We start from the raw sequence: 21924 nt of genomic DNA on the forward strand, positions 1-21924 counted from the left end.
TCTCCATAAGGAGGGAGATGTACATGGTGCTGTATTAAGGCAGATATTCAGTATCAGCAGAGTAGAGTTTGGAGTTCAGAAGAGTTTGGAGGGTGGTGTCTTTTTTTTTTTTAGAGCTTTTAAAACCCAAATCACAACTAGAATAACCGCATTGCATTTATATGCCTCTGCCAACCAGTCAAATTACAGTTTACATTCATGTCTATCCAGACTCATATGTAGTCATGGCAGTAGACATGCTTTGAATATATTTATCTTGCTGCAGAGAAGCTAAATATTCTAAAACACAGATGATTCACACACATCTTCAGCTCGGCAGCACAGAAGATCTATACACTCACCACAGTTTTTGAAGATGGGCACCCAAGATTAGTGTCGCCAATTCAGTATTCGACCAAATGTCTCCCCTTCTGATCCTGAGATATGGTCAGTCATGGGGTGTAGTACTGCGGGAATGCATCGGAACAATGCTCCGCCATTTTTTTCTACAGGTAAGGAAAAAGAATATTTGTAGTTCACATAATCCGATTGAAAATCATACACACTGAAGATCCAATCACTATCACAATTATTATATTGACATTTCAGGTGGGTTGCTTGATTCATGATGTCAATTCCCGCAGTACTCTGGCCACTAATCGGAAGATTTGATCCCGGCTCATCCAGTCAGCATGTCAAAGTACAAAGTATCCTTGTACCAAAGTATCCTCCAGGCATCAGTATCCGATGGCTGTTGTGTGAGTGCGAGAAATGGTTACTGAGTAGCAGGTTTTAATCTGTACAGTAGCCTCGGCCACTAGTGTGTTACTGTGTATGTGAATAAGTGGATGTGACTTGTAGTGTAAAAAGTGCCTTGAGTGGTTGGAAGAATAGAAAAGCACTATACCAATGCAGTCCATTTACCATTACCGTAGGAACAGTGGTTGCATAACCTTCAAAACGCGCCATTACTTAACCATGCGCATACATGCATGTATGCACATCATAGGTGTGCTCTGGTACATACACAAATAGCCCTTCACCTCTTGCTATGCCACTGAAAAAACTGAGTATAGTGTTAGTTCAGGCAGGACACGATGTCAAGCTCAGCTCACATCCCTGCTACATCAGCTGATCTCAAACAGCCCAATCAACTGATGGAGCAGCTGATTGATGGAAGGGAGTCAGCTGATAGAACACATGATTCCTTTGTATGCAAGCAATTGGCGAATCTCAGTCAGGGCGCCCTATTTAAACTGCTCTGGCCTGCCGACCGTTGCTGCTTCCTTTGCAAGCCACTTTGCAACCTGCCTCCAACCCAGCTCCGTGTTTTCATGTTGTGTCTGACTTATCAATGTCATTTCTGTTTGTCACTGATGCTGCTCTGTTCTGTTCCCGGGGGGTCTTTGCTGCTGCTCTGCCTGCCTTAGGCTTTCCATGGAGGCTCATGGATGGGCAGGGAGGTTTGCTCTCTCTGCCTCAGGCTTTCTTTGTTTGCGCATGGAAGGGCAGAGAGGTGTGCTCTCTCTGCCTCAGGCTTTCTGCGTAGGACTGCTGAAAGGCAGAGAGGCCCCAGAACAGAGCCATACCGCCAAATTTAACACTACTAACGGAAATAAGGTTTTCTTGGACTAAAGTGTTCCTGACTGAATCACCATTGTTGTGTTTTTGCAGAACATACGATGTAACAGTGATGCTGACCTTTGACCTTTTGGCTATCAAATCACTTCATTATTTTTATCCTATTGGACATCTGTGTGAAATTTTGTCAAATTTAGCGTATGAATTCTTAAGCTATGACCAAAAGCATGTTTTGTGAGGTCAAAGTGACCTTGACCTTTGACAACCGAATGTAATCCGTTTATCGTTGAGTTCAAGTGGACGTTTGTGCCGAATTGGAAGAAATTTCTCTCAAAGCGCTCTTGAAATATCTGGTTCAGATGCAAGGTCACAGTGACGGATGGACAGATGAACAAACAGACAGAGGAACGGATGAATGGACAGATGGACAGCCAACCCAAAAACATAATGCCTCTGGCCATGGCTGACGCCTGCACAGAGGCATAAAAATAGGATTATGATGGAATGAAAAGTGGAGATTGGTAAGGCTGCTTTTAATTACTTCTGTCTTTAATCAGAAATTGATTAAAACATTACTATTACTAGAATTTTAAGTGGTAAATCTGTCACCTCTATTATTGTAAACTGTGCATGAGCCGTGTGCAAATGAAAGTAACATAAAAACACACTGACATATTAAGACTGGAGGTGAAAGAACTGCTTTAGTATCATAGACACACTGTAAATATTGTACATGACAGTAGTTTATAGCTTGTTTCCAATCTGAATTCAGGATTTTTCCCTCATTTTGTGGCTGTTCACCACTGACAAGCATGTCTCTTCATTCTTGAGGCATCCGTCATGTTTTCATTTGTTCCCACTGTGTTTTTAAGGTCATCAAATAAATCAAATCAAAGACATGTCTGAAAGCCAGAAGTATTTCACACACCGCTTTAACTCCACCAGAGGCTACATTTCACTTCCCGGACTTCACATTTTATTTCATTTTTTTTCTCCCTTCACCTCGTTCCTTTCTCATATGGGTTCTCCTTCATGTTTGTACTCCGCTTCAACTCTGCCTTAGGCTCAACTTTGGAATGAGTCTGTCTCTGCAAGATGATTGGCGGTTGGGCTGCAGCCAGGGACAGCTGGGCTCTAAGAAACCGTCTTGGTGTTTGGAATACATTAACGGCCACCACACTCAAGGTGCCTTGATGTAGTTGAAGAAGTCAGGCTGCCTTTGACACTCCATCTTCTTTCAATATCTTGTTTGACATTTGGGATGTAGATTTATTTCTTTCAGCATTTCCTAGAATGAATTTATTCCATCTAGTTATTTTTTTTTTTTTCACATGCCTCTGCGGTGCATTAGAATCATATTAACACATGGCTCTGTCACTCACAGGCAGTGGCATTTCTCTTGTTAAAATTGCCTGCTTATGTTTTCGTTGAAAGCGCAGTTACTAAGCATCCCCCACAGTCAATCTAAACATTTTATTTATCAGGGACTGACAGAATATGCCCCAGAGTTTTAATGCCACATTTGTTATCATCGCTTAATTGCAGTCTACATGTTTAACACTCCACTGGGCCATGGATGATTCAAAATTGCTTCATTTAAAATGACTGCAGTGCCAGTCAATAAGGAAAGCCACATTCTCTTCTAAAGCTGTATTGTCAGGATGCAAAATGACAAGAGAGAGTGAAGGGACGATATCATTAGCAAAGACTTTCTTCCTCAATATCACTGCATCTCCCTGAGTGTCACAGGTAGTTAACATGCATGAGTGTATTTAAAGTTGATTCAGATCCAACAGTGTTGAGCAGTAGTCCATTATTAATGCGTTACAATAATGGTATTGCTTTTTTCAGTAATACACAGTGTAATATAACAATTCAAAAACAACGTTACTGCTACTTGTTACTTGTTCGCTGTCTTACTGGAGGTTTAATAGAGTGTTGACATCAGGTTGGTCTCCCTGCTGCTGGAAGTGTAGCTTAGCCTCTACAACAAGAGCAGAAATCAGTGTTGGCAACTATATTTATTTGGAAATTGCTAAAGGCTCAGTGGGGATGAAGGCCCCCTGCTGTGTCACCTGATGCCGCCAAGTCTCTGCCAAAAAGCTGCACATGAGCACACTGCAAAGACCACAGCTGGTGGCCAACCAGCACGTACATTCTGCGCCTGCGTGAAAGAAAATAACTCTCCACACCAGCAGGCGGCGGTAGTCTGTATTCATCATTGAAAAAGGGAAACTGGAAGACCATCTTGATGCTAGTTAGTCAGATAGCACATTGACAACACAATGCGCCAGTTAACAATAACACAAACCATCACAAAACATCTCTGCTAATGAGCTCAGTGGCTGAAGAAAAGTAACCTTTCCTTATGTAAGAAGAAGAAAAAGAAATACTTAATCCCTGAGGGTAAATTCAATTGTTTTCACTCTCTTGTCATATACACAGGTCGGACATACACACACATGCACAAACAGGACCTATACATGCATTAAATGGAGAGATGCCAGAGTGAGGGGGCTGCCCATGGATGGATGGCCTGGGCAGTTGGGGGTTCAGTGCCTTGCTTAAGGGCGCTTCTGCAGTGCGCAGGAGGCAAACTGGCACCTCTCCAGCTACCAGTCCACATTCCATATTTGGTCTGGACAGGTACCTGAGCCAGCAACCCTCCAGTTCCCAACCCAAGTCCCTATGGACTGTGCTACTGCCGCCCCATAACCCTGTAACAAGTTTGTTTTGGTCTCACTCCCTCTTACATTCAGCTATTTTTTACTTTCTTCACATCTGTTTCTGTTCTCATGCGCTGAGCTGAACTCAACTGTGATTCTATTCACTGACGGGTGATTGCTGAATCAACATGCTGAATTGGCCCCAAAAAGCTGACAGGGGCTGACGGGGGCCAACGGTGCAAACTAGGGTGTTACCAACAGCCTAACATTGAGAACAGCCGACTGTTGGCCTAGTGTTTCAGGGCCTTCACATGACAGCATTCTCAAATTTACATTAACACTAACTATTTACACATGTACACTATTAAAACTCATTCATGCTAAAAATGAAATCACGCCCAAGTAACAGACTCTTACTTTATCATTAGTTATTATTATTTTATAAGATCTTAACACCTCATCAATTTGCATCTGATTTCAAAAGCCCCTTTTACACTGCCTGTTCAAGGCAAACATTTTGCACCGTTATTCCACCCCGACATTCTTGATCAAAGGTACAAACATGGAATGGGGGGGACAGAGTTGTTTCACCTCTGAGCCAGCAGCCTGGGTAGTAACAGCAATGAATTTATGTCTGTTTAAAAGGGAAATCTGGCAACAGGACAGGTATGACAATTAGAAGTTAATTGTTTAACCCAACACTGGGAGATTTCAAAAGCAGCTAGCAGCAGTTAGCAGCTAACTCAAATTCATAGAACAGCAGCTACAAATGTCCGCATGCTTGGGAAACAAGAAACAACAAAAATGTTGTAATCTTGTGGCTCCTCTCGACTTTCGAATTGTTATCATACTAAATGGATCAAATCCTGATAGCAAAACAAATCATTTCACAAGGATTTTTACACTGAAAAAAATGTACACACTGATTTACAGAAGTAAAAAAGTCTGTACCCAGAAAATCTTTCTGGGTTCAGTGGCATCACGTGACAGACCTGGAAGTTGTTATTCCAGTTTGGCCACTATGTCAAATTGGTTTCAAAGCCTGTCGCTGTTCCTGGGGGCTTGGGATCAGTGATTAGTTGTTACCTGCACACATAAACAGCTCCGTCATGTTTTCCTGGTGGTGCTCAGTTGACTGAATGTCACTAAATGTCACCGGGTGCTGAAACAGAGCGTTTCAAAAATAGTGTGACTACAGATGTTCCAGCCCAGACAGTACGATAAAAAAAATGTGTTATTTGAACATTAGGGCATGTAAACATGTTCTAGTAGAAACCCAAAATACAAGTATGAACCTGAAAATGAGTGTAACAGGGGACCTTTAATTGACTTGCCTTACGATGAATACCAAATGATACACCATCAAGGGGAGAGCTGGTTAAGTATGTCAGATGCGTGGTCAGCTGGCACAGTTCAGTGTGACTGTGAAACACATCTGCTTGATCTGACATGGTCAGATTGTTGTTTTTGTAAGGTTTAGCCAATGTGAATAATATTTCATAACCGCAGTCAGAGTTAAATATATCTATCTGTTGTGAAGATGACATTGTTGAATGCATCGCAGCCAAGGACAGCCCCCCTCTTGCCTTTTGTAGCCATGTGTTACCCGGCTATTGAAGTTGCCTTTGCTGCTTGGCAGGTGAGAGTGTATGTGTGGCCAAGTCCCACAGTGAATGACCTCCATGTCCTCGACCTGGCCAGAGCTGCCATCTCTGTAATGGCTATCATATCTCAGCCCCACTGTTCATGCTCTCCGATTGTGCCTTACTTTCTCTCCCTGTCCTTCTCTCTCTTTTTCACTCCCTCTGCCTCAAGTTACTGTGTAATTGGTGTTATTAAACACCAGCCTGTTGAGGAAGACGTATGAATCTGCAGATTTTTTTTTTTGGCTGCAACGAACACGTCCAATTTACACAGTAATCTCAGTGAAATGTATGTACTTTAAGAAGTGGACTCACTTAAAGAAATTTAATGGTAACAAATGGTCGATATTACCGCTGATGTTTTGTCTCTGTAGAATCACCATTTATTTTTTTGCTGAAGATTGCTGCGGTGATAATGGAGTTAGTGTGCTGAAAGATAGCTCGGCCAAACAGCGAAGGTACACAAGCGCCTGAGGCACTCTCGTCAAGCCAAATAATGTATTTACGAAACATTTTGTTCTTTACAGTACATTAGGCAATTCAGTTTTCCTACCCGCTCTGTGAATATCCCAAAACAATATCAGTCACAGCGACCAACTGGAGCAAGAGCAAACACACGCACATTAATGCAAATCAGGTTAAGTGACCACTGTGTTTAGAAAAGAAACTGGGCTGTAACAGTGGGCTTTAGTCTGATATTCTGTCAGAATCAAATTCCTACTCCCCTCAGGAACATAAAGTTCTTTTCTCCACGGTTGTGCAAATGGCTTCACCATGCTGTGAGCTTAAAGTCTAAGATGTAAAATTCAGGGTTATGTGCCTTCTAACTGATTCATGCTGTTACTGAGCATAACTCACGCCACTCAGACAATTTGATTTGTCCCTTTCAAGGCTTTTAATGTGTGTTAATGCAAAGATATGCGACTGACCTGTGCATTTTTTTCTTTGAATGAGACACCCTGACTTTCCTGCAAACCAGGTTACATTTCATATTAAAATGACAAAATGGATGCATATAAAAGGGCCAGAAAGTCTGCTACATATCCAATGACAGATGAGTGAGAGGTGCTGGAGCTCAGAATGTGGCTGACCTCTTGAAACAACATGTTGGGTTCACAGTTTGTGTCTGGTTTTTGAGTGATTCAACTACACTTACGCTGACATGGCCAGATGGTATTATTAGTTTACTGGCTCTGAGCATTACTGAAACAACTCGTGCATTGTAAGGAGCTCAGTGAATTTTGCTGCAGTGTGCAATCTAATGATATTACAGAATTGTAATTGTATATTGAGAAGCACTAACCAGTGGTGTTTCAGACTGGCACACCACTTAAAGTCAAATTATCTCAGTGTGAAAACCAGACACAATACAGTTACCTTCTTTTCTCAGCAGTATAACACTTCACCATTGCTTGTCTTGTCACAGTATGAAGGTCAGAATTGCTTATGTAATGACTAGGCTGACCATATTTTAAAAGCGTTAAACCGGGACCCTTAAGCGTACTGCACACTCATGCATGCGCACATGTACGCGCTTATGCACAGCTACCTCAGCTGCCCATTTCAGACGGCTGTCACTGAAGTTACAGCTGCACCGTAGGCTGAAACCAGTGTTGCCAACTCTTATCCAGTGAAGGCAGCTAGCACTAGCTCAAAAAGTCACAAGATTACGTCATATGCACATTTGCATATTGGTGAAGTCATGCGAATGACGGAAGCGTTGAAACTTTGCTTAATTAGATTTAATAGAAAAATCCTCAACAAACCATTTGAATGGCATGGTAGATATGTCACTATGGTGCACCACTGTTCTGCTCTTGCAATCTAGAGAGTGAGAACATCAACCTAACCATAGAAACTGACTAAAAGTGTGAACTGTAATTTTACATTTTATATATCCTACTCGTACTACTAGGACTAACTAGCTTTAGCCCGCAATACAAGATCAATACTGTCACTTTTTTTTCAGGTGTCATCAACTCAACATCATCAACTAGTGAGTGCGCTAACTTTTAGCTCAGAGCATAGCAGTCTTCAACATAATATAACATGATATAATGCATGTAACCACTACAAGCATACTGTAGAGCCCTTTTACAGAGACAAGGGAAAGAAATCAGCAGGAAACATTAAAATGTCAGGCGTTATTGGCGTTTTTAACCAACTCACTGAGCTGATGTTAGCTTAGTTAGCTAGCTAGCTGGCAAAATCTCAACAGTTGTATGTTAGCTAAAACAATCAAAGGAAGCCAGTTAGAAATCTGCAGCCTGCTGTCTGCACTCTGTCTGAAATCAAGGACTCATTGAGCCTGTTTACACCAGGTATTAAGATACGTCTTGGGTGATCCAATCACAAGTTAAATACAAGTGTAAATAACCACCATGACACATTGCGATCTGATCATTCAAACCACTTGCAGAGGTGGTCTGGGATGCATCTGACCACATACCTTTTGTAGTATAAAAACTAATGTGTCCTGATGCAAGGACTACGTCATCAGTGCAGGACATGGAGGTTGTTTTGGTGACAATGCGCTAATGCTCTACATGTATAACTATTTTATGTCAGGTTGGACAAAGTATTGTGTGATCATCCATTGTTTTGCCCTGTGGAAGGAGGCGTGTTGAATTCTGATGACTGCGGTATGTGACATAACTGCTAACATGACTAGCGAGCATGCTACAGAGCAGCAAGCAAAAGTGTGGACGTAATAACTCTGCATGGGACTGTAAGGAAATCTGAACACGGTTGGCTGGAGACACATTATAGGCACAGGTGTGAACAGCAACGTGTCTTTACATGTTAATAACAGGTCTAAACAGGCTCATTGTTTTAGAAATTTACCAAGGATTCTGACTGCCTCTGTCTGCAGTGTGCCTTGCGAGAACAGTTAGCTTGATATTTGGCACTGAACCGTCAATTCAACCTACAAACTAACTACACTGCAGTGGCATGACCTAATGCCACAACCATAACAAGACTGTAAAGCTGTGTTCTATGCTTGCTTGTGAAGCACTTTGTAAACACTATCCTTGACTCTATGGCCAAAGTATTCATACAAAAACATAAAGCCCAATAAAGCCCATGGAATTTCTTTGGAAACCACCACACTGCCTATTCAGCAACCACAACCTCTGACCAGTCAACATCTTTAAAGTGTATCAGGATCCAACAAACTCCAGAATGCACAAATTACTCCCCTGTCCTAAAAGGGTCTAAATGATATGCTTTTAAGAATAATTATTCTCAAAGGCACACAGATGAAGCGAAGCAAAAAAGAGAGGCAGAGTGCCTGTATGTCCCCGACCTTAGCTGTGATTAGCATAATTGAATTTCAAACGATCAGGGGAGTATTGAGGAAAAGGGAAGCCATTGAAAGTGTGTAAATGGTCCATAGTGTGCACACCTCTGTAATATGATCATAGAGCGTGTGGATGTGGTTGACTGGGGAGTTGATGTGACAGGCTAAATAAAGTACATTAAGTGAATACATGAGAGAGGGTCAAAAGGTCATGTTGGTATTCTGTATAAATCAGTATGAAATCTAAAGCTTTTGTTACTGCCACTGAAAATCTTAGTAATGAAGCACTGACATGACATCCATACCAAGATTTTTCTTGGTACCAATTAATACTCATACCTAAATCACATCTCTGATATCTGGTATTATGTGACCATCCCCTCCAGAAAAAAATCTGTCATTACAGGATGTGCCCAAGAGCGACAAATCTTTATGTTTAAGTGACAAAGCCTTCTAGTGGCCGCAGTAATGATGAATGGATCCAAGTAAAGGAGGAAGGAAAAAGCAATAAAAGCCATGGAGGGAGGAAGTCAACGTGGACGGGTCAATAAACAAACACTTGTTTCCATTTCCAACTGACAGTCAAAGTTGGTTATTATTGTAACCATGGTGATGACTGTCCCCTAACCTTCACAGTGTGGTAATCTGAACATGGATACCTTACATCTGTAGGTTTCATTTGTAGCAAATCATCATTTCTAAAGTGACGTACTGATTTTGTCATGGAGAGGTGGAGGGTATAGGAGCCATCTGTGGTGTAAGATATGTGTAGGTTGCTATTGTATTGTCATGGGTGTCTCTGCCAATAGATTTTTGACCACAACGCCAGGCCACATGAAGTCAGGTGTACGCTGCTCAATGTAATGTTGAAAATTTGTGTCTTTGAATGGTTTATGGCAATGGATTTATGAATGTTTGCAAGTTTTTCATTGAAGACTATGGCAGATTGATGATGATTAATTACAACTGGGTATTTTTAACCAACTTATCGCAGTATTTTCCAGCAACATTTAAGCAATCAATCCAGGGGTCGCTGAAACATAACATTTGATTTGATTTGTGTTGATTTGACTTCTCTTTATTGTCAGAAAAAAAATTAATTTGCCTCATGTCCCAGGACGTCAGCTGTTTCACATAAATACAAATACAGAAAATGACATGTAACCTAACAACAAAAACATACTACAAACACAACATATCTCATAAGACATCATGAAAGTTGGTGCAGTGTCATAAATTAGCCATTCCTACTACAGCCTCAGTGTTCCACTCAGGTGCACTGAAGCCATCAGAGTATGGCCTCTAAGTCGCCTCAGTGTACCTGGGTGAACACTGAATGTAACAGGAATGACTAATTTGTTGCACTGCATCCACTTTATGTAATGTCTGATGAGATTTGTAGCGTTTGCACTGATTAAGTACTTATTCTAGCTCAAACCACAATCTTGCCCTAAATCTAACCAATTCATTTTTGTGCTCATACCACTGAACATTAACCACAGAGTTGTCAGATCATAAAACAGATAAAAACAGGGGTTTGTAAGAGTTTTGAAAGGCACAAACAAATGATGCTGTTCTGCGGATAGTGGCATCAGACCAGAAAATGCCTCTATGTGTCAAAGTGCTGTATTTTAAAGTTTAATTTTGGAGGACATGTCGGGTATTTTGTTTTTACCTTCTATGTACTTTCCAAATGTCAGCCCTTCTTTGTTTCACTGGCTTCATTTTCCCCTCAGCGTTCAACCAAGCCCTGCTGTCTTTAATTCTTCCCACCTGTCAGTGGTCTGCCGACATCATGTCCCCCTCCATGTAAGCAAAGAGGATGTGATGATATGGAGATATTCTCTCCTCTCTGTGTCGTTATGATGAATGACCAGAAAGGTGTGTCAGTAGGTAGGGCAGGTTTCTCCTTGTGGAGCAGTGAGCTATCGCTCAAACAGGGTCTCTGGAGCCGAGATGTCCATAAACATGCACATAAAATCAGTTCCCTCTGCAGGTGGTATTCTGTCCTTGGCAGAGGAACGAAAAGTCAAATTGGCATACATTAGAATGATGGCTGCTGTCCCCGAGGACAGACTGTTTTTAGCTATCTGTCACTGGTCTGAAGTCAGAGCCTGCCTAAGAGCCCTCTGATAGGATTTGATTTCTGCCTCGGAGGAGACTAAATGTAATCTTAGCACTCAAAACAGCTGCTGCCCACCTCACAATGCAGAGCAAATGATTCGCGGGTGGCCCATAAAGGAACACGAGATTCAAACTACAGCGAAGACAATTGAAATCATAATTTTGCCCAGAGTGCACAATTTAACTCTATTCTTAATTTTCTATAGTTTGTTAAAGCATGAATCAAACAGATAATTAGCCTTACTAATTAACCATTAACCATTTCTGAGCACATACCACTGTGAATCCTGGAGCATCTTTATATCCATGTCTTCTTTTTAGAGCTCCAGCACAGCTCATAAACAACATATGCTCACAACAATTATGGTTACCCTGGAGGCAAATTTAACCTTGAGCCTTCACAGCAGATGTTGGCAAAAATAACAGAGATTGCCACAGCTTCAGATGCGTGATTCATTGGCATTGATGAGCTCTTATACTGGTCACCGGTGCCTGCTGCTGTGCAACTTGGAAAAAAAAAAAAACATGGCACGTTATAAAAGACCACTATACACTTGGATCCACTTTTGTCCACCTACGCTTTAACTTTTAAAGATGCAAATGTGCTGGTTTGGCAGTCTGCGTGCAGATCGATCAGAAGACACTGCGGGCCTGTTAGAGAATGCTGAAGCAGAGGTGGCACCTCTCACATTTATGGCACGAGACTGTTGGGAAAGTTGGGTATTTTATTCTTGTCTGTCTCACACTGTGAAAACATGAATTATAGCAAAGACTATTAGTCACTCCTAGAGAAAACATTTTTCCATTAGACTTTGTAGCTTTGTCAGAGTAATTTGTGTTCTGCAGAGCAACAACAGGTGATCATAAGCCGTTTAAGGGTACAAAACTCCTGCTGGATGGTCTACATTTGTAAAACATGACAATCTGAGCAATATTGTTTTAAATTGGAATGACTTGTTTTTTGTGGCAAACTCTTATTAATTTGGAATATGTCTTCGTTTGCTCTGTTTCAGGCTTGGCCTGTCTAAACTCCCCATAGACCCGTTTTTGTCTCAAACTCAGCTGGGCATGATCCTAATTGACTTGGATATGATGTGGTCTGAGCTCCAGCACTGTCCTGGGGTTTCATCTTCGTCAGGGGCTTACAGTGCATCGGCAGTCTTAATTGGGTTATAAACCCTTGTAATTCTAGGATGGTTTTTACCACTAAAATGGTTGTGAGTTACTAACATGGCCATAGAAAGCTTTGGCAAAAAACAGTGCAAAATGTCTTGCAGTTCCATTTCTCCATGCAGTTAAGATTACACTTCCCAACAAAATTCTTACCTCTTTGTAATCTCAGGTCCACTCTTGGTGTGATTTAACACTGTGACTACACCAAATGTCTTTTAAAGATCACAAAAGCCAGATTTCATTTCTTGAACCACAGACTACCATTGGTCTACACCTCCCAACAAGACTACGGCCACAGTAGCAGCTCTGTGAGGCTGGGCTTTGAGCTAAATGCTAACATAAGTATGCTAACGAGCTGATGTTGAGCAGTTATAATGTTTACCATGTTCACCACAAGCCCTTAGGAACATCGCCGGGCTTTGAGGGCATTTTGACATCGAGTGCAGTCACATGGACATGAATAACCCATTTGTGAGGCATATCTCGGTTATAATCATATCAATCAAGTTTGGGATATGGTGTTTACATTAGCACAGAGAAATCAATCTATTCATATTGCTGTATTCACTCAGTTGCTGTCAGAGTACTCCAGCTAGCGTGTTTGAGCTTCTCATACACAGAATATGGTGCTTACATGCTCAAACACAAGAACAAGATCCTCAGAAATCCCAATCATTAACAAGTTATTCATCTCCATGTAAAGACACTAATAGTGGCCAAATGATGGAATTACAACATGCAGGTCTTTAATGTTATGCTATTGGGCCCAAAAAGACATTTTCCAATGGACTTACATTGTTAAAGAGACATCTGTAAATCAGTGAATACATTTTTTGGAGCATTACAGTCCCCGCAATATGACTTGTTTCCCTACCTGAAGCAATCTGCTTGGTCAAATAACGTTTCAAAAGTCTAGAAGAGTCGCATAAATAAATAATTTTCTCCACATTCAAGTTAGTGCCGGGCTAAACTGGTAGTTAGCTGCTACCCAGATAGCACACATACATCTGTCCGACGTCGGCCTGAGGACGACACATCGGCCCTGAATTTATAACGTCTGACAAGCGTCGACCGCATGGGTGGATATCTTTAAATTTAATACTCTTTTGTCCCAGCTCATCAAACGTCTCTGTTACGTCGGCTTTGGGTCGGCCCAGTGCCGTAGAATGTCTGCCCACATACGGAAGTCGCCACAGAGGCGGGATTTCATCTCCGCGATGTTTGTTCGGAACTGAGCTCACAGCACACAGCATCTCATCGCAGTTGGTTTCAGGTAAGCTAACTGGAATAAACTGGCAGAAAATAGCTTTGTTGTTTCTTCTGTGACCGTTAAAAGAGGTTCCTGGTGAGTGGCGAGGCACGACTGGGTGTATATAGCTTAGCACATGTCCCCACCAACTAACGTTATCTTTTGTTAGCTGTTAGCTAGTTTAGCGGTTTAGCTCATGTTATGCTAACAGGCTACAACTGTGGTGTTTTCATTTTATTTTCCCTAGTTGACGCTATCTGCTCATCTGGTTATCGTGAGCACTCATTTTGGGTTAAAGTGGAAGTGCCCGGAGCTGCCACCCGTGGTCCCGCGGCCCCCCGGCCTGACCTCCGGGGCCCTGGATGTGTGCTCAAGTGTCTGGGAGAGGAGCGGAGAGGAGCACGGAGGTCAGGCGGGGCGGGCCGACACTGTGTATCCCAGAACGGGTGCTGAAGTGTCGGTGAGACCAGCAGAGAGGAGCGCGGAGGTGAAATAGTGAAGTTTAAGGATGCCTTCAGTATGTTGTTAATGTGATTTTATGGGCAATTTATCAGTCGAGGTCTCCTCCTCTGCAAAGCAAACTGACCCGGTGGCTACAGGTAATAGAGCATTTTTGAAACCACAGTTTTTCCGAGATGAAGGACTGATTGTTGAGCTGCTGTTAACAGTTAACGGAGTTAACGGATCCCGTTATTTAACCGTTTCAACACTAAATTAAGCAGAGTGACGGACCCAAAGCCTTCAATCTGGCTATAAGACAGCTGAAATGCTAAAAAAAAAATACAGTGGTGAAGTTGGGATTTGTTTCTTGAAGTTATGTGCTCATCGTCTTTTCTGTGTCTTGCAGGCTGCCAGGAGAAGCGGACTGGCCGTCAGATATTGTTTGTGGAAATCTGAAAATAAAGTTTGTCAAATTGACTTTTGTCTCTTCATTGTGCACATTTACACACGAAATAGGGTAACAGTCAGCTATTTTTGAATGTTAGCACTGATTTCTCACATTGGATGGTGAAATATTTGTAGTTTGAAAGGTCCGACCTAAATGAATAAAGGTCGTAGTTAACGAAGCATATAAATATTAATGAAGGAACGCCTACTGAGCGCAGCTTATTTTATTGATCGTTTGAACGTGGTGGTCATTTTCGATTAAAGGCCAACGTCTCAGCGACGTCTTGGCAATGAGCAAACGCTCTCCCTGCTACGTCTTAACGATCTAAACTTGATACATCGGGCCGACGTCGGCCAGATGTATGTGAGCTATCTGGGTAGCTGAAGTCTCTAGTGTGCCTGCTCCATAGGCACAACAATGTGGAAGATCTGGGCAATTTTATCCCCAAGAAGTCAAACTTTTTTGAGTTTATGTGCCACCCAAAAGTTGCCGTAGGAATGAATGGCCTCTGCTCCACAGCTTTATCCAGTTCTCTTTAGATATCCATGTTTCACCATCTTAGTTTAGCATGTTAGCACACTGACATTTTCTGATTAGCACTAAACACAAGGGTTGATGGTAATGTCACTGGTTTTGCATGGATCTGGTGATAAATCAAAGTAGGGCTTGGAGGTATGGAGAAAACCAAATATAGTTGACCAATTACCTCAATATCGATATTGTGAAGATATTGTAGAAATCTTTGCACATTGAGATTTTTGATAAATAATCATTACTTATATGGATATAATGACTAAGTGGGTAAAAGCAAAGGATAGAACATCTTGAACATTCTTGTAAATTCAGAAAGTAACATCTCTTTACTGTAATTCAGCCTTTAAAACCAGGAAAAAACAGCACTTATGATATTACAATATCCAAAATCTGAGACAATATGTAGTCTTGTATCACCGTATCGAGAATACATGGATATATTGCCTAGCATTAAATCAAAGTATTGGACAAATATAAAAACTGACTCGTCAAGTGAGTTAAATGTCATCATATGTTTGACAATGGACATACAAAACAAATAATCTCCTATCATTGTGTTTCTGTTTGTATTTTATCTGAGTGAGTTTACCGTAGGAGTGTTTTTCAGGTCATGATAATAACAGAGAGAAAGAGCTTTACACCAGTTTTCATCTCAAAGTGTTCAGTGAGCACTACCCTGCATTGTTCCAGCAGCCACATCAGAACACATTATAAATGCATGTGAGCTTTTTCATTGTACTCTACAGTGTAAGATCAATGCCAAAAGATGTTATAAAATGGTAATCACATCTCATTCTATTTTCATGAAGGAGTTAATTTGAGAACAGATGGTACACCAGGTTGACCTCATCTTGACTCTTGGGAATCTTTTTTTTTTTTTCCAATTTCAAGTGCTCACATCAGATACTGTTATACTGTGAATCTTTTCTCTTATTCTCTTTAATCATTATGAAATCAATCTTATGCTTTTTAGAGGTATAAAATGAATACTGGCCCAAGGACATATGACTGCATGCTGTTGGAGCTTGCTTTGTCTAAATCGGCTGGACTTGAGGGCAAAGCCTGGTAGAACTGACGGCTTTGTATGCTAGCATTCAGCATTTGCTTCACATCTTTAATGTCTGCTTTTAGTCATAAATCGCAATGCAGGCTAAGACTAAAACTGGAGTGCAGAAATACAAATGACTTTGGTGTTCCTCCGACTTTTTCTCTGGCACCACCAGCTAGCTGACATTTTTAGTCTTAATGAAATTTCTTGGCTTTTATCAAAAGGATTGCCCTGAACTTGGGTGCACACATTCCTATCCTCCTCAGGATTAATTGTAATAACTTAAGTGATCCCTTAACTTTTTTGTAGTGCCATAAGTAGGTCAACATTTTGATCCGTCCATGACTGTTAGACCTGCAAATGACCAGTAAAACTGATAGCATTCCCATTAACCTCAGCTGTACTGTGTCTTAATGCTAATTAGGAAATGTTAGCATGCCAACATGCTGAGCTATGAACATGTAAACAAAGTCTGTCTCATCATGTTCAAGATCATTTTCCTGTGATGTGTACAACAAGCAGTCCCTGGCAATGGTAATCTTAGGCCTAATGCAGCGTGGTGCATCATGTGACACGCGTCAAGCCCCTAATTAAACTTGATTTCTCACCTGAAGAACCAATCTCCAGAGCTATAACTTGCCAGGAAGTGACTTTTTTTGGCCATTGTCTTTATAATGAGGGGATTGTGGGTTGTTCAGCTTGGGATATATCTTGACCTCAACAGCAAGTCTCATCATCCAGTCTTTGTCACACATGAGACAGCAACATCAACAGAGTTCTCTTTATGCATCCATGGTGGGGAGAGGAGTCGAGATGCCACAGGAGCAGAGAAGAAGAGCTGCTACGGGAACTGGTATGTACAAGCAGAGGGCGATTGGGAAAAAATGCATTTAATTCTGGGAGCGGTGAGGCTGGAAATAGGACAGTGGTGTAAAGTGCCGTGGGGCAACGCGTTCAGGAGTGCAGATGCACGTCCAGCCTCCGCCAATGTGTGGTTGTACATTGAAAATAATAGGGATGTATTTTTGGATGCGTGGCATTTTCTACTGGTGTGTTTTGGCCTTCAAATTTAGTCTTTGTCTTTTTCCTTTATAGATTTCGTTTAGTTTTAGCTGATGAAACGTCATTGTACCTATTTACTATTATGTGTGCAGAAATGTTCTTACTCTGCACGCAAAATCAATGTCGGAGTTATGATGCGCGTATCAGCTGATTTTGTTCTTCCCACCATGCCTTTTGACGTTAAATCAGAATCATTCTAACTTGTCAGGCGCGTGCCCACTATCTATAATCAGTGCACTGCCGCACCCCCATGTCTCAATATAAGGAAATACATTTGCCCAGAAGTGTATTATTGAGAAAGCAGTGAAGTTGTTTCCATGCACATATTAAGGCCCTGCCACACCATCAGTGTGTGTGAATTCTAAAGGAAGTCACAAAGAGCCCATAAGCCATTCATCACTTTCTTCAAACATGTTCAAACATGTCGGTCTCTAATGCACTTTCTCCTGAAGGTACGGACTGCAACATCTTCTAGCAAGGATGGATATGCCATCTTAACAATTGCTTGGATGTAGATCACAATCTTTTATATACCCTACATGCCTATTAATGGGCTACCAATTAACCAGCTGGCTACAAATGAGCATATACCCAATTTCTATTACAAAAAAAAACAAAACAAAAACAAAACTTGGACACTCCATTTTTGTGTATGTATTGTCTGGCAGTTCTGAATTTGTTTAAAAAGTAGAAACAAATTCAGTTAAGAAAATATTGATGAATCTACAAACTACAAATATTTTCCACACATTTGCAAACTTGCATTTCCCCAGCAAAGTTTTTGACAGATTTAAAGGATGATTTACGAGCACACACTGATCACCATTTGAAAAGTTCAAAATCTTAAAATTTGAAACCATAAATAACTATGTCTGACAAGTAGACAAATGAAGCTCGGCATAACTTCAGTGAGGAAGACTTTCTTTATGCTTCATTTATTCTCACTATCTCACCCTCAGCTACTGTCAAACTTCAAATCTGTTCTCCTCTCTACTGCTGTCATTCATAATTTCAAGAAGAATCGTCTAAAACATTATCGTATCCCAAGCCCAGATGAGCTCCTCAAAAGCTCAAGCCTCATCACATCCAGATCCTATGCCCCGTCTTCTTCTCATCACCATCACCAGTGTCGTAGTAGACTTCATGGGGGTTCACTATCCTACTACGGCTTCACCACCCTTCATGACATCATCTCACAAACTGTTCCCATGTTTTTGTACAAAAGTAATGAGCCCAAATCAGTAAATATCCCATGTATTTTAAAAGGCTGGGATCACGTGACCGATGCGCCGATGGGAGAAAACAAGGAAGAAGCCCCGAGGGAATTGTGAGAAATCAGGATGGGGTGTGGGTTGGGTGACAAAAACCCGGACTTTGCGCTGGAGTCACGGGTTTGGAACCATGTGAACTTTTAGTGAACTTTAAGTCATTTTATAGTACGTCTTTGCCGTGTTTCTTTTCTTAAATGTAACCACTGAAACTTTACTTGCCGAAACCTAACCTCTATAACTTTATGTTAAGAACGTAACTGTACATTAATGCCTTGTTTCTACTTATCTATGTGTACAGAGACGAGGCACTGGGGAGTCCATTCAGTCTTATGGGAATCTCTCTAGAATTTGCCTAAAGTACGTTAAAAAACGGAATTTTTGCCGTGGACTTCAGAGAGACCATATGGCAGTGTGCTATCTTAGCTAACAGGGTATTTCCTTCAATTCAGTTGCTTGTGTTGATTGTCAAGCGTTTGTATGATTAAAAAAACTTTGAATACATTGTGAATCTGAGTAATGTCATACTGCTAAAATATGGTTATACATTATACACAGTCAGATTGTCATTATGAGTCATTCAGCGGTTTATACGTGTTTTTAATTAAATATTTCACAAAACATGCTAGGTACCTGGCGTACCTGTTTTTGTAATGTTCCAGTGGAATGAGGCAAAAGAATGAAACATCATTCATAGGGTGCTAATTCATAGGATGTCATGAATTGTTGTGCATGCATTTTTCATGGGATATCATACGCACCATTCCTGAGAATATGTTGACCAGTAACATTTTAGTCCTGTCTTGTCTTGTTTACAAAAACAAAACATACATTTTGTCATAGTTTTATTATTAAAGATCTATTTTTAGCTCATCAACATCTCGTCCTCAAGATGGAAAAAAGGTCATTGACGAACATTTTTCATCATAGTGTTTGTTCACAAAATGAACAATAATCAATGAGTATCTAAAAAAGTTAAACTACAGGGCAAAAATAAAATATAAGTAATATACATTTGTGTAGACAGTTTTGCAAATAAACTAAAGACTGAAAATACAAAATGAGAAGTCAAGGGTAAAGGGTAAAGGGAATGTTAGCACATAGCTCAAGTACAGGCTCTCAGTGACAATGGTGTGGATGCAGACTCTTATTCTTGTTTTAAATATTTACAAAAACTGTTGTGAGATGGATAGACTATTAATCAATGCGTTCATATGTTAATGCCATTTAATTCATAGTGTTTCGTTTGGTTGGTAGTTCTGTTGACAATCTCTCTGAGAGCACTCACAGACATGTAATAATGTGTCACCATATTGGTACAAGGGGCAGCTAAAAGAAGAAAAAAAAAAGTCTAGGATATGGGGCTTGAGGGGATTTTCAGTACAACATTCATTATTATCCATTCTATTTTGAAAGCGTCACAGAGTTTCAGCGATGGACTGGAAATCTGTCAGGCTTACACAGTGTAGTCTTGGTAAACAACCAAGCCAAATTCAAAAGTCCCTGTGCAAAGCAGGTTATTTGAATTCTCTCCCTGCCAAATGATGAAAGCTTAAGACTCAAGATATGAAACCATGATCAGAACACAGTGACAGTCCAAAGCAACAGACACTCCAAGAAGATATACACGCATACCTGAGTACATACACTTATAACAGGCAGTTGACAGATCAGACAGGTGCACACATACACATAGAAGCACCTGTCCGTCTGTCTGTCAACACATAGAAGGGCTCAGAAGAGCACACAAAAACCTCTCTTCTGGTACAGCCTCTCCACAGTGGCTCAGATAATGCATATAATTCTCGCCATACACCTTCAGATAATGAAGATGTTATGAGAGCAGAGCTTTCAGAGTTCTCCTGATGCAGCAGTTCCACACTGAGCCACCATTTCTTTGCACAAATCTTTCACAGTATGACACGTTTCAGCCTCAGGACTTATACATTATTGAGTGTAACTACTTCATGCTTCACTTGTCACCGTTTCTGCTCTACAGCTGCAACCAGACCTTACAACATGCTAGCTGAATGTTATGTTTGTATGTTATATCTTAACAATTCAGTGTCAACAGTATTATGTATGTACAGTATGATGCTGTCATGCTGCACTGTGTATTTGTACCTACACTTTGTTACCATGTAATTTTCAGGTGATGATATGTTTTATAACAATATGGGATATATTTCTATGGTGTCAGCCTCCATTCCTCTTGCTGAGAATAACATCATGCTCAGCTGGTTAATTGCTGAGATATGGAACGAGGTGAAATTGCTAAAAAACTTCCAGACAGAGTGTGGAACAAAGACTGTCAGGGTGTCTTATATTCTGACTATCTGACTCAAACAAACCCTGAAATTAGCCAAATTTATTTGAAAAGAAAAGAAAAAAGAAAATGAATGCTACAACTGTTACAAAAACTGGTGCCAGTAGACTGTGTGTGAAGTTCATTCAGCCCTGTTTCCTAGAAATTACATTTATATACAACTAACTTGAAACAGCAAATCCGTTTTTGAGGGAGACCTAATTATTAACACACTGAGAAATTGTTGCCAATAATGTAACTGGTAAGTCGCAAAAATGTTGATACTGAATATATCCTCAATATGCTGACTGACAATGTAAGTTATTTGTTTGCTGCCAAAATAGACAAACTTGCAATTATGGCTGCCCCCCTAATAGTCGACCAAACGTTCGTTAACCAGAAAGGTCATTAGTTTTCAAGATTTCATTGGTCACTTAGTCACAGAAAAAAGGTAAGAGTTGTCAAAATACATCACAACCTGTATGACTGCACCATGTGGGAATTTAATTTGAAAGGACAGACACAGGAAGTGGCCTCGGCAGTCAGACAGGAGTCAAGTTAAGTAACAGGGCTGGTACCTGCGGTTATTCCACAGGCTAGTTAATAACAGTTAAAATATAGGCCTATATTAATGAAGGTTCATTAGTACGGTTTTGTATTTCTCTGTAATGTAGCACAGTGTTAACAATGTTACTGATACTGATACTATTCTTTCTCACACCTTCAACTCAAACCATTGTGTTGCCCCACCAAAAATATATAATTTAATAATCAAACTAATATTGTAAACATGCAGACGACTAGTCGACTAATGTCCCTAAATGACGACTATTGGTCAACTAGAAAAATTCTTAGTCGGGAGCAGCCCTGTCTTAACCTGGAAATCCAGATGCCCCGCCCCCAGCAAAATCGAATTTACACTGCACAGGGATCTGGCCCCGATGAGCAGAGCCCAGTGAATCACCATTGGACCAATCAGATCAGTCTATCTGACAGAGGCAGGCTCTGGGCGGGAGTAACGTGATGACGACAGCGCTGCGCCGCAGGAGTCAAAAAGTAAACAGCCAAAAAGCTGCTGAATGACCGTGTCCATTCAATTTAG

General features: G+C 40.9%; 1 long non-coding RNA gene across 1 annotated transcript in view; it reads right to left on the reverse strand.

The window, feature by feature from the left end:
- Window positions 1-376: 376 nt before the first annotated feature.
- LOC144461747 (uncharacterized) overlaps window positions 377-21924 on the reverse strand; it is an 84488-nt gene continuing 62940 nt past the window's right edge. Inside the window, exon 3 of the long non-coding RNA XR_013490386.1 lies at window positions 377-485. This is a non-coding gene — a long non-coding RNA (uncharacterized LOC144461747). The remainder of the gene's footprint in view (window positions 486-21924) is intronic.

Source organism: Epinephelus lanceolatus, chromosome 23 (assembly GCF_041903045.1).
Source record: "Epinephelus lanceolatus isolate andai-2023 chromosome 23, ASM4190304v1, whole genome shotgun sequence".
Lineage (NCBI taxonomy): Eukaryota > Metazoa > Chordata > Actinopteri > Perciformes > Serranidae > Epinephelus > Epinephelus lanceolatus.